The sequence below is a fragment of the Cydia amplana genome, chromosome 16, assembly GCF_948474715.1.
Source record: "Cydia amplana chromosome 16, ilCydAmpl1.1, whole genome shotgun sequence".
In the NCBI taxonomy this organism is placed as follows: domain Eukaryota; kingdom Metazoa; phylum Arthropoda; class Insecta; order Lepidoptera; family Tortricidae; genus Cydia; species Cydia amplana.
The window spans coordinates 12,172,875-12,187,178 of record NC_086084.1 but is presented as its reverse complement, the minus strand read 5'-3'; the positions used below and the strand labels follow the sequence as shown (position 1 = coordinate 12,187,178).

The 14,304-nt window shown below is 36.5% G+C and overlaps 1 protein-coding gene across 1 annotated transcript in view; it reads left to right on the top strand.

Annotated features, from left to right (window-relative positions):
* Positions 1–593: 593 nt before the first annotated feature.
* LOC134655021 (ras-related protein Rab-23) overlaps positions 594–14,304 on the top strand; it is an 80,532-nt gene continuing 66,821 nt past the window's right edge. The window contains exon 1 of the mRNA XM_063510481.1: positions 594–793. The gene's annotated coding sequence lies outside the window, so the exon portion shown is untranslated. The remainder of the gene's footprint in view (positions 794–14,304) is intronic.

The window sequence follows — 14,304 nt, the reverse complement described above, 5'->3', positions numbered from 1 at the left end:
TGGTTTAAGTTGGTTACAAAACTTACAAAAGTTTAGTACCTACTTACAGTCCCGGCGAAAGCAAATCTTATTATCGTGTCATAAAATCTAAATTTGCTGTTCTCACTTGTGAAATTAAACGCAAATTATTTGGATTCTGGGTGCTCAGAAGACTACCAACTCTACCTAGCAAATATACTGACTGTTTCATGATGAGCACAGCACGTTGTTGATGTTTAGGTAGACGATGAACCCCTTAGGCCCTTACATACCCATTTTGCATTCCATAAAAATATAAATATTTTCTAAATTCTGAATTATTGACTCTAAGACTGACTTGAAAAGCTGACTTTTTAAAATGGGTCGAAAGGTATTGTCAATTTGTCATAAGGTAGAGCATGGGCAAGTACCTTGCTCAGAAAAACATGACTTCTCGATTATTTCAGGTCAGCCTAGAAAATTTAAGTGTGTCCCCTCTATCAGGGTTCCATCTCCACGAGCATGCTTTCAAAGGGTTCTCGCTTTTCACGTGTGACGGCGGAGGTCTCGCTGCTCTCGTTCGATGAACTTTCCACCCGAGGCTGCGCCCGCGCCGCGCGCCCCAGCACCTGCATCACCAGTCTCCGCGTAACCGCCGCTCCGAGCGCATGTCAGTCGTCAACGCATTCGGTTTTTCGCGGTTTTCCAACTATTCAAACCCAGTGAGTGCCTGAAGCTATTCAGTGAAGTGAAATCTGCTGTACCGTGTTGTTTATTGATAGATGTCCAAGATTGTTGTTGGATAACGTATGTGCGGATTAGACGGGAGCTTAATGTAAGTTCTCAAGCTTTGTTCAATTTAAACGAAGTATGTGAGCTTTTGCGACGTATAGTTAACGGAATGATTGTTAATTGACTGTTAATTAAAAACGTTCGAGAGATTTCTATATGTACAGTCAGCTGCAGAAAAAAGGTACCACCCCTGCCCTGCATAGAATAGTTTGTATGCAGGGGTGATACCTTTTCTGTGAAGCTGACTGTACCTACAGGTGCCATACGTGAATATTGTAAATCATATATTATGTTGTTTTAACTACTTATACAATTAGGAAGGCATGAGATGGTGGAGGTGCGACCTTGGTAAAGTCATAGGTATTAAAGTAGGTACGTACACAATTTTACATCAATAAAATAATAGATAAGTGTGTAATACAATTAAGTAGGTACCTGATGGCGACACTTTTTTAACATTTAACAAATTTAACACATGAGTGAAATATCTACTAAAATATACGTTTATTAGTGATTTAGGCTTGCCTGTAGTCAATGTGAAGCTAAATTCATAGTCTATAATTAATGTCTATTTTACTAACACGGATCTAAATGAATTTATTGAAGTTGAATTCTACCAAACCATTTACCAAACAGGTGCGAAATTCCAGATGGAATATCGATCGAACGGCGAAGATTTATCGACCGGTTCTGCTGCCCTGCTGATGGAAAAAGTTAAACCTTCACCAAGAATCACTCTACTGATAGGTGAAAACCGCATGAAAATTCGTTCAGTCGTTTTCGAGTTTATCACGAATATACATTCACACAAACAGACAGACGCGGCGGGGAATTTTATTTATAAGGTGTAGTTATTATGAAGAACAATCCAAAATAAATACCTACTTATATGGGACATTATCTATGAAAAGGGACTGTCGGGTTATTGTCGAAAGGGAAAGGGTTATTGTCGATGGCGCTTACGCCGCACAGCGTCGCGCGGCATTGTATTTATATCGGAGCATCGTTAATAATGGCGTAGGCGCCATCGATAATAAGGTCCCTTTTTATAGATAACGTCACATATTACTTAGTGATTACTGATTACAAGTTTTTCCCAAAGTTAGAATGTGACACGCTTAAAGCTATAGGTTGGTCAATTCCCAGAGAGCGAGAGAATACGCACTAATACATACAATCATATTACATTTTCTGATACCCAACTGCTTTAAAATTGGTTCCATACCTACCAAATCAGTTCGTGCCATAACGACTAGGAATTAGGAATATACCTATAGTTCGTTTTTTTTAGCATTTGAAATAAGGTAAACAATCTTGATGTGTCTTTTAATTGAAAAACACATTTTAAAAATAAGTTACGGCAAATATGTAACACTTATGAATCTAATACGATCATTTATATTCTTCTGCTTTCATAAGTAATAGTTACTGATTTTTAAAAAGCGTTTTTCAATTAAAAGACATGTCAAGATCGCTTATATTTTTTCAAGTTCTTTCTAATGCTAAAAAAACGCACTATAGGACCTAGGTATTGTCCTCTCGCACTATCATTAGTATATTTAGTACCTACTAGCGACAGTAGCGACCCGCCCCGGCTTCGCACGGTTTAACTTAATTATTCATTTAAACCTTCCTCTTGAATCACTCTATCTATTAAAAAAAACCGCACCAAAATCCGTAGCGTAGTTTTAAAGATCTAAGCATATACATACATACAGACAGACAGACAGCGGGAAGCGACTTTGTTTTATACTATGTAGGTCAGTGGTTCCTAACCTTTTCAGTCCGGTCACCCCTGTGACTAACTAGGGAACCTGATTTTACCCCTCCTCCCAAAAAATAAAACGTGTACGTTTGTTGTATTGTTATATTAGGTTAGCTTATTTTTTTTTTAGCTTATTACCCCCGTAAAATACCAGTTTTACCCCTATGGGGGTAATTACCCCCAAGTTAGGAACCACTGATGTAGGTAGTGATTACGAGTAAGGACGAGCTTATCCCGCAATAAACACGACGACGCGGCGCAGCGCCCGTGTTTACGCGATTAGAATGCAAAAAGCGTCATTACGCGACCCTGTGAGCTGTGTTTACGCCAGCAGCATAGCAAACAGATAAAAGTACGCTATTTCAAAGAACTAGGTATGCACGAGTGCTCGGAACTCTTGAACTGAACGCTCAGGATCGCAACTCAACAATCAACAGGATATCACGATCGTCATATGTATCTTAGATAGCTTTTAGTATCTGTTCTATCGCTATTTGACCGAGCATTAGCGAAGGTTTCAGTTTCTGCTTCGTCAAAAATGCTTTTGTATGTCCGGATGTTCTCTACAGGATGCAACTCTCAACCAATTCTCGTGAAATTTTGTGACCAGGTTTGATGACTAGTTTTTTTTCGATTCCGTTTTTGGAGTTTGTTCAAAATGGCGGAACCCAATGATATTATATAAGCATAGATAGGTTATACTCATACTTGAGGAGCACAAAAAATACTTCCATATTTATATTTGTGCCTACGAAGAAATCTGTTATTTTTGATTAATTTTCTCATTCCATCCATCTTTGTCACACTCGTTGTTAAACATAAGCTCGTCTCTTTCGGTGTGCGGGAGCTCGTTAGTACGTGCACATTTCACTTGATTTCACGCTTGTCCAGCCGCGACTAAAGGCAACTTGTCCAATTTGTCACAAGGTAAGCGCTTCAATTTTGGAACGCCTATAACCTATCTTGAGTTCTATCTAAATCATTGGCGGAGCCATAGATTTATTCAGTTTTAAGCTACGCTCGCGAGGTCTACAGCTCACAGAGCCAACTAGTGTTAGCCGGGCTAGTATACCTACAGTACAGGGGCACACTTTGCCAAACTAAGTTCTACCTACGATTCATGGTTTAGGGGTCGATAGAAAACCCTATGTGATGATTTGCAATATTTAATTGATTTGCCTACCTACCTACTTGTATCTTTTGACTGCGCTAAGAGCTTCAGCGGCCGGAATGCATAATGTCCAAGGATCTACCTGCGGCCGCTAATGATAAAGCCCAGATAACTTCACCAAACATTAACACTCGTCTGCGAGCTCGTCCCCAGTTTAACTTAACCTCTAGATCAGTAACAAACAAGCGTGATCTGAGAACAGACTTATACTGGTATTCTGAAAGTAGCGGTTCCGGTAAGCATTGTGAATGGTCTTGGTCCCGTTCCGAAGAACAACGTTATTATTATATAGCCTGCGCTGGCGCGGATTTAGCAACAAATCATAGCTTTCCAACGGACAGCTTGGACAACTTGGCTCTGTCAAGCGTTTTAAATGTTACAATAGAGCAAAAATATGGTTAAAACTTAGAATTTCATGATGTCATAAACTTCTCTCAATGTGTTAGGCACAACTGTAACAAAAGGCAATAAAATCACAAAACAAGTCCCGTCTAGTCGCTCTTTTCTAATAAACCTGTGCATTAACCACTTCTTTCGATTCAAATTTTGTAGTCTGAATGCACAATACTGAATACTTTTTATTTTGCAAAAAACGCAATGCCTTGCGGTGAGCTTGCGGTATTATTTCAATTACCTACACCATTTTTACTTCCCCAAAATTTTAATCTTGCCTGCTGCGTGGTGTATATATATACATACATACAATTGTACGTCGCTGTAGGCAACAACCTATTTTCTGTTCTTAATTAACAAGTTCTAGCATAAAATTGCAATCATTGTCGTCTCAAGCGCACACCCAATACTTTCTCACTTCACAACCCATTACTTTGCGATCGTTCATATGGAAAATGTAAAACGAATGTATCTTATGACATGTAGAATAAGAGCTATATTTAAATGCTAGCTTTTTTTCGAATGGAAAAGGATCGGTCTTGGTGTGTTCGTTTTTACGTGGCTACAGTCTCATTGAACGCGACATTGGCAGAGTTTGCAAAACGATGTGAAATAAATACTGGCACTTTGTTGAAGAAACGAGTGACATTTGTGGCTCAGTGATTGAAGATCTTCTCGTCTATGAAGAAATTCTCCACAATATGAGTCAGGTCTGGTGAAACTCTGAAACTTATATTCATTTTACTATAACGAAAGTAAATAAAGAATTAATTGACGTGGCTAATCTACAAATCAACTTTTTTATGACTTGCTGACACAACCTTATGTAGGTATAGTAAGACAGATATGTAGACATAAATAAGTAAATACATTAGTTTAATTTTTAAATAAAAGATTATGTAATTTTGGCTTTTGTAATTAGGTGTAGGTAAGTAAATTTCATTTAAATATCAAACCCTATGTGGATACTGGTCCCTAGCTTCGTCTTCAAAATGCATTAATTAGTTACGTAATGAAGTAATTATAATGATATGATAAAGAAAAAAAAAATATAATGATAGTCGTGACATTTGAAGCAACTTTTATAAACGCCCATTACAATACTATTATAAAACCTTTTCTAATTGAACACACGCTAATGGTAACCTAACCTAACCGACAAAAAAATATTAAACTTTCAACTTTCAGGAAACCATCGCTTTGCCAAAATTACTTGCGCGTTTCCAATCAGTAACACGGATTACGGAACCGGGTCACTATCTCGAGTTTGTGGATACGTTGATATCTAAATCCATATCCATTTAAATTTATATTGATACCGTTTATAATTCTTAACGTGATATGGGATAGCTAATTTGGAATTCAATAGTTTTGCGTCTTTATATAATTAGGTAGGTATTATACTATTTATTGAATTGGAATGATTCGCAGTTTTATGCAATGTTATTAAGCTCAAAAAGCATATGGCAGATTACTTTCTTGTTTTATTTTGTATAATTAAATTGTTATGTAGCACCATATTGACAACCAATAATGCAGTATATTAATTATAATACCATTGTCCCAATGGTTTTCGACATTCCGCCATTATATTTGCTGTGCCTCACTACCATAATCATATCATATTATAATCAAATCGGAACATAGTCCTAGAACAAATTTGGGCGAAGTCGGGTCGTTGTCCAAGCCGTCACGGTTCACGCACCGTCGCCGGACCATCTCCTTGCATTTCACACCACTGCTTACTCTTCTATGTACACATGCCACTTTTACTTCTTGAAAAATCAACTTTATTTGCGAGAAACAAAGTCGACTTTGTAATGACGCTACTCACTTAGATACGTGGTCCTGAAAGGAACTAAATCGTTGCTTACATTTCGGTACACGTATATTTACGCTGGACTACAGTTATTACTGATAATAAAATTTGTGGAAATTTTCGATGTTCGAATTACAAAAATTAACTGCCGAATAAGTTGCGTGCAAAAGACATAAACGCGTGCGCCAGTTGGCTTAAAAGTTTACGACTTCGGTCTTAAAATTCAGATAACTTATACTTATGATAGTTATGATAACTTCAATAGTAAAAATATTCTTAGTTTAGTGAGTAATGTTTTAACAAACCTTAAAGTAATAAGATTATACGACGAGTAATTCGAGTAGATCTATCAGGCCAAATAACGTTTTACAACAAGCAAAAATTAAAAAAACTAAATTCCTATATACTATTTATTGAATCGGCAATCATGAAAGCTTTATATTTTTGCTTTCTATATCATTAATTATATCGGAGCCTCTATACAATTAGACCATCTCCGTTGCAGCCATTTATCACAGACTCTGTGAATAGATCTTACATACTAACTTGTTTACTTAAACTTGAATCTTAATCCTTGCGATACAAGGTTGCTTTTGCTGTTGCTAAGTCGGACACTAGCTTCGCTATGCGTACATTACTAGTGTTAGATTAAAAAGTAATTAATAATATCGGACGTCCTTTGAATCTCTAAATTAATATGTTTTCCGGTCTCGGACATTTGGTAGAATAGATAATACCTAATGTCCAGAATGTTCCTAATTATCTGCGCTTTTTAGGCAAAGGTACCTACAGTCAGCAGCAGAAGTTGCTAAGCGGGCAAGGTGTACAATGACCTTGATGCGACTTTAATATTGTCTTAAGAGCGTGTCAAGGTAATTTTGAACACCTCGCCCGCTTAGCAACTTCTGCTGCTGACTGTACATCTTTGTTAATTTTTTACAAAATTCTTATTGACAACTGAAAGTCGACATTATGGTCTAAATTCGTCACAAACGTCACATGGTGAAAACTGTAACCAATCGGTGCACTGCAAACATTCCACATTTTAAACGGAATTGAATCCACGCTTGAAAGTGAAAATGAGGCAATTCATCGTAAAAACAAACTTACTTTCACATTTGTGACATTCGTTTGTTCAAACACATTTATTATAAATATGACACGTTTCAATAAATTATTTTGACTGAATAATAAATCATTAATTTGAACATCCGGTTTCCATTTGAAATTCTGCTTGCATCTCAGCATTCTCAGCTGATTTTACTAGATCTCAATATACAGTGTGTACTAGAGATGCCCCGAATAGTGGTTTTGGCCGAATACCGAATAGTTGCCGAATATTCGTGGCATCTCTACTGTGTACGCTAACGCTCCGTAGCGAATGAAATGCAACGGTCACTGTCACACTGTCACACATATGGAAGAGTGATAGAGAGGCACAGAGCGATTCAATGGCGAAGCGATAGCGATTGTCACCTTGGCTAGGCCGCCTGTTCAGTGTAATAAACACTAGTATATTATTATTAGTATATTATTATTTTAGTAGTAGTGTATTATTTTAATTTAAATATCTAGTAAGGTATTTAAATTAAAATAATATTACGCTGTCATACGTATATTAGCACGACGTTCAATCATCCATAGAACCTGACTCCCGCCAGTTTCTTTAACTACCATGAAATCCGAGTAACTAAACAATCCAAACTTAGGCTATTTCGTTCCAGTTTTGTTAATTTAAATATTTTACACCAATTGTGCTGTCAAAATTTACCTATTCTTCACAAAGCCTACTTTAACTACCTACTAATGCCACATCGTATGTTTTAACTGCTTAATACATCCAACAACCTCCATCTTAACTTGATACTTTTATGGTTGCATGCTAAGGGCTCGGTCTGCTTTCATGTGCACTATATTCAGACAAAACCTGTCCTCACAATCAAGACCTACTAAAATTATAAAAAAAATTATGTATCTCCTTTGGCTACATGTAACCTCTGTTTTGGTATACATAAGGAAACAACAGCATCAAAGATTACTTGACAAGACCCAACATCGAATCAACTTCAGAAAGCTAACAACAAACTGCCTCCGGAAACACAATCAACCAACAACAATTAAGAACAACCACTCCTGGAAACCTCCCCCAAGCCGGCTGGTCACCGTGGGGGAAAATGACCACAACCCTCCACAAAATAAAACGAATAATAATAAGAACAACAACATCAATAATAATAACAACAACAGAACAAAAGATAGAAATTAGACAGAAGCAAATGGATTGAGTTGGAGGAGGCCTTCACCAAAGAGGAACACCACTAAGTAAAGGACAACTAAATTTAAAACATACAAATGTAGACAAAACTTAGTGTGAATAAATGGTTTTTTATTATTTTATAAGGAAACACCAGCTCTAACTAAACCACCAGATCAGCAATTCAGCACTTCTGATAACCGACCTCGATGTCACGGCGTTACGATCTCGTAAACTGTTTCACTGTACACAAAACGCTTGTAAACAGACCCCTGAATTGCCATCGGCATGCGCCCGGTTAGCAAGAATGCGTTGCGAAGATTCCGCACAACAGCCGAGAGAAAGGCGAGCCTGGACGATTTTAACAGTGAACAAAAGGAAAAACCTCATCACTTTAACAATAAACAAATTAAAAAATCCTTAAATAATTTTTGTAGCGAAAACGTTTGTCTTTTATTTCTAAGCGGGTAAAAATCCCATTTACCTATTTTGTATTTGGCCACCGATCGGGATAATGTCGCAAATCTTTTGGATCATTATTTCAACAAACCTTGAATACGCCTGAAATGCTTACCTACACTTTACACCTTGAAATATCAAAAATCCTTGCATAAAAATTGCAGTATTGCCATGTCAAAATATCCTAAGTTCCATCGCTGCAAATAATTTGTAAGCCTCAGCCAGTGTAAATTATAAGCAATCTGCTGAAGACATTAAAGCATTTCTTGCAGGTGCAAAGCGATTCAAATCAAATATAACGGATGGTATTTAATGATCGCTATCAGATTCGCAAACGTTATACAAGCTAATTTAATAATGACAGACATCATTTGTAAATTGTAATATAACATTTAACAACGCGGTTAATAATATTCGTATTCTCAGGCAACAGTTGATAGACATTAATTAACACAAAGCGTCATTCATGTTCCGACATTTTACGGAGCATTATAAATTTAAGCAATTCAAGAACTCCCACAATCAAGCAACGAACGTCAAACGTAACGACATCCAAAACGGCCGATTACGTAAATATGGCGGAAATAATCCAGTGACACGGAAAGTGTACGGAAGCGAGACTATTCGTCAATTATTTATTGGGCCGGTTAGAAAAAGTGGAGTGCCGGCCGCGTGTGAAGTTTACAATAATTGGTACACACACACACACACGCACCGCCATAAGTTCATCTGATACGATGGGCGAAGAAAATAGGGTTATTCCCACTAGTTATCACCAAGTTGTTATCAGTGGTAAGTACTGGGAATTTTTTCCCCACCTTTTACCACTGGTAACTACTGGGAAAAATAATTCCCAGTAATTACCACCAAAATTTTGTTAGAGTTAAATACTAATAAAAACAATATAAAAATAGTATAGTATACATATATAGAGTGATTTAATAAATAATTACGAGTCGATTAGTCTTTTAGTAAACTGCCTTAAGTGACCAAAAATATTAACAGTTTAACCGGTACTAGTACAAAAACTATGGGTAATATACAGGGTGGATTTTCTTTTTGGGTCAGTGAGGGCAGCTATCAGATCCCGTGCTGCTACGAGAAAACGGTCTAAGAAGACCTTCCCTCGATTTCAAATTAATGAAGATTGGCTTTTACAGATTTTGGAAAAAACATACAGGGTGCGAGAAAAAGGTCATTTTTGACAAACTTTTTTTTTTGATGCTAATCGATCCCATTCCTAATTAGGATCAAAAGCTTGTATGGAACCAAAAAAAAATTTCCGGCTAGAAAAGCCACAAATCGAGGAAAAGTCACAATTTGTATGAAAATGAAAACTTTTATTTTTCACATGCTATTTTTGTATGCCAATCGATTCCATTCCTATCTAGTATCAATAGTTTCCTAGGGCTCAACTTACGGTAATGTACTAAAAAGCCACAAATTAATAAAAACTTTCCATACATTTACTATGGGGAAAATGTGAAATTATGTTATTCTCAATTTTCTATCTCGCCCATCAGTCCTACAGCAATGTCTTCATACAGTATTATGGTCCTAAAATGTAACAGGACTGATTGGCCAGATAGAAAAATGTAAATTAAATTTCACGTTTTCTCCATAGTAAATGTATGGAAAAAGTTTTCTTTAATTTGTGGCTTTTTAGTAGACACCGCTAGACAGCTGCCAGGCGCCCGGATTAATTAATAATGATAGTATGGCACACTAACTAGAAAGATTTCGTTGGTCTATATATTGCAAACCTATTTTGGTACTATTTCGCGAAATCTTGTAAGTCACCTGGCACTACTTTTCCCCCAATTAAAACGCCTGGCATTTTTATATTTGAATTAAATACATAATAAGCTATTATATCACACCAAAATCAGAGCACTATAAATTGCACACCTTCGATTGATTTTACAACCCCTTTGTTGCCCAACCACTCCCGCACCCACCGCTAGACAGCTGCCAGGCGCCCGGATTAATTAATAATGATAGTATGGCACACTAACTAGAAAGATTTCGTTGTTCTATATATTGCAAACCTATTTTGGTACTATTTCGCGAAATCTTGTAAGTCACCTGGCACTACTTTTCCCCCAATTAAAACGCCTGGCATTTTTATATTTGAATTAAATACATAATAAGCTATTATATCACACCAAAATCAGAGCTCTATAAATTGCACACCTTCGATTGATTTTACAACCCCTTTGTTGCCCAACCACTCCCGCACCCACCGCTAGACAGCTGCCAGGCGCCCGGATTAATTAATAATGATAGTATGGCATAATAACTAGAGGGGTTTCGTTGCTCTATAAATTGCATACCTAATTTACGTGGCTAGCTCTCCGGCTAAGAGGTCGAAATATGTATAAGCAAGATGCGCTACGTGTAAAATTTATCATTAAAAAATCAATAAAAAAAAATGTTTGAATGACGATCAAAGTCATATAGCTCCGACAATGTTAATAGAGAGTCTTCTGGTTCAGCTCCGAACAAAGCTTTTATGAATCAACATGTATATCCAAATCCCATCAAAAACATTACATGTAAAAAGGTGCAAGTCTCGCAATGATTTTACTACAAAAAAGTTTTGAGATGTAATGTGAAACCAAGTCGGTTATTTTAATCAGTGCCAGGGGGTGTTAAAACCGTATCAATAAGATAAGATATCTTTAATTTGTAATACGTATAATGACTTGGCCATCGCACGGCTGCATAATGACAAAAGGATCATCGTCACCTATTAAAAATAATTCTAATTGAACATAACGCTAGCGCTAATTGCAGTTTGAGCATTACACATATTTACAAGTACGGTACGAGTAAAGCATTATGTGCGATTGCCAAGTCATTATATGTATTACAAATTAAAGATATCTTATTGATACGGTTTTACATCTCTTTTACATCTCAAAACTTTTTTGTAGTAAAATCATTGCGAGACTTGCACCTTTTTACATGTAATGTTTTTGATGGGATCTCATCTCTTTTTGTAGGCAGTCCTTATTTTCGGGTACTCATACCCATACTATATATACACATATCATAACTAAACATATCTTCATTCATACTCACATCGTACATCGTAGTGTACCTTTACTTTACCTACTATTTGTCGGAACTGCAACAGTAACTTTGTAATATCATATATTTATATGGGATTACAAACTTACTTATGCAGTTCTTAGATCTTTAAAACGTGACTGATATTGCAATATTTTTAGGTTTACCCTTTATGTGGCCATTAAACCCTAACTCTGTACCAAAATTCAGCTCTCTGAGTTTATGGAAAGTACTAATTCTATTCTGATGATCATGAGTGAATGAATGAGTGTCATAAATGCGAAACTTTGCGTTCGCTTAACTTCGGAACTAAATGACCTACAGACTTGAAATTTTGGATTTTAAGTATGTGATTATAGCTTACTGGATGACGAAAATTTCTGCGTTCTGGTCGTATCCAGAGGTTCTCAAATAGGGGCCTGAAAATGCGGCGAAATGGTTCCAGTAAAGGATGGTACGGCAGTGTTTGCTTCGAGCTCGACTTGGCGGGGGCACTGCCGTGCCCCCAGATACAACCAACGATCGAGTATGCCTGAGGCCCTAAAACTAAAAAGCACTAGAATCTATAGCTTGTGCCAAATACCATTCTCATAGGAAACAACTGAAATTTTAGGATTAGTAAAATAGTAAATAAAGTGGAAATTATTATCATGGGCGTACCCAGAATTCCCTAGAATTTGTTAAGGGGTGGGGCAGAAGTAAATAAACTTATAAATCTTGGTCCAATTTTTAAAAATTCTTAACTTCGGGTCAGACAGCAGGGTGGGGCAACTGCCGCACCGTGCGTACCCCCATGATTATTATTGAATGAACTTATTAAATTTCAAACATCTAAGCTTTTTCCGTTCTAAGTACCTTTGGCGTGAGATATGCAGTTGGTCTTAAAAACTTAACTTTCTACTAAATATTTAAATGTTACTTCATATTTGGATTATTTGGACAGAATTGGGTTATCATGTAACTTATGTCATTATTAACATCATATCATAAATCAAGATCATTACAATCATTACCTATTGGTTTGTGTTACGCTACACATTTAAATTGTAAATATGTAAACGATAATATATATTTATGAGGTTTATACTTAACGACATCGGTTAAACTTTAATTCGATCGGCATATATTAAAATTATTAATTATGCAGTTACAAAACTAAGAATTACTTATCTCTTATTTGATTTCCTCTATTTAGGCAGGTCGTTTGTTTTCCATATTATATTTACTTAACTGGGTTAATTTGATTGGTTTATCTATGTCCGTTCTAATTCTTCGTTCAAAGTTTTGCGATTAGTATTTAGTGTCAGCGATAATAGGCTCCTGTTTAGTGCGCAACACATTGGACAACACAGCACTTTCTCCCACACATTGGGTTTTGCACACATTACACATTTGATGTGCATTCCGGCCATACGAAGTCATTCGAAGATGTTCCCTGTGATTGCATTAAGTGAAACTGAGGACGTTCAAACAATACGTGGAAACTAATTCCAATAAATATTTAGCTAACTTGACTTAAATATACCGTAGCTCCGCGGAATTGGTAAAGGGCAGAGGAAGCGTACAAGTGCATACAAAATAAAATAGGAAACAAAAAGCACCGCGCGACGGCAGCTGCCGCCGCACCTGTCGTCTGTGCCTACCGAGCCTACCGCGATTCCAGTATTTTAAGGAACACGTATATCGCTAGTTAATTAACAAACCAAGGACTTACTTAAACTATTTTACAAAGTAGCTAACGATGTTAAAATTACGATGATCTAGATAGGTACCTATACATGTATAAAAGCAAACTTATAAGTTATAAGCTTAGGTATAGGTAACGAACGCCGAGCCAAAGCTACAATCAGTAGTTTCGGCATTTTTTCTACAAAAACAAATAAACTAGTGGCTCTGGGAGCTGTAGACCTCGCGAGCATAGCTTATTGGGACCGTGCACGATGACAGCGCCACACAGCGGTTTGATCAATCAACAATACAAAGATTTTAATTAATTAAAAAAAATACGAAGTTTAAGTGAAAAAAAAAATACAAAAAGTTATGTCTTATTGGGGATCGAACCCAGACTTTCTGTGTGCAAACAAAAAAAGCGATTGTTTACAAAATGCACCATGATAGTTCTTAGCTAAGCTGACGAAATTCGGCTACTCATTCTCGAGTACAAACTAAATATCTAAATACCGCCTAAACCAGCAATACAATTTTTCTGCATTTTTTGCCATTTACATACTATGTAAATATGTCTCAAAAAGAAAATACTCTTATGATATCGATACGATTATTTGTTTAAGCGCGAGGTATCACAACTCCTCCATTTTTGAAAATTTCCAAAAACGGGATCGACAAAAAAAAATTATTTAGTCATAGAATCTGGTCACAAAATTTCACAAGAATCGGTTGAGAATTGTGACCTGTAGAGGAGAACATCCGGACATACAAAAGCAAAATGCCCGAGTCAAAACGTAGACCTTCGCTACGCTTCGGTCAATAATAAAGTCTACTGCAGAACACGAACAGTAGATTTTTATTATAAAACTTAATTACAAGGGATTCTGCGCAAGTCTACCCCTAAGGTGGTTAAAAAGGGTTGAAAGCTTGTTTTCATATAAATTAATGAATAA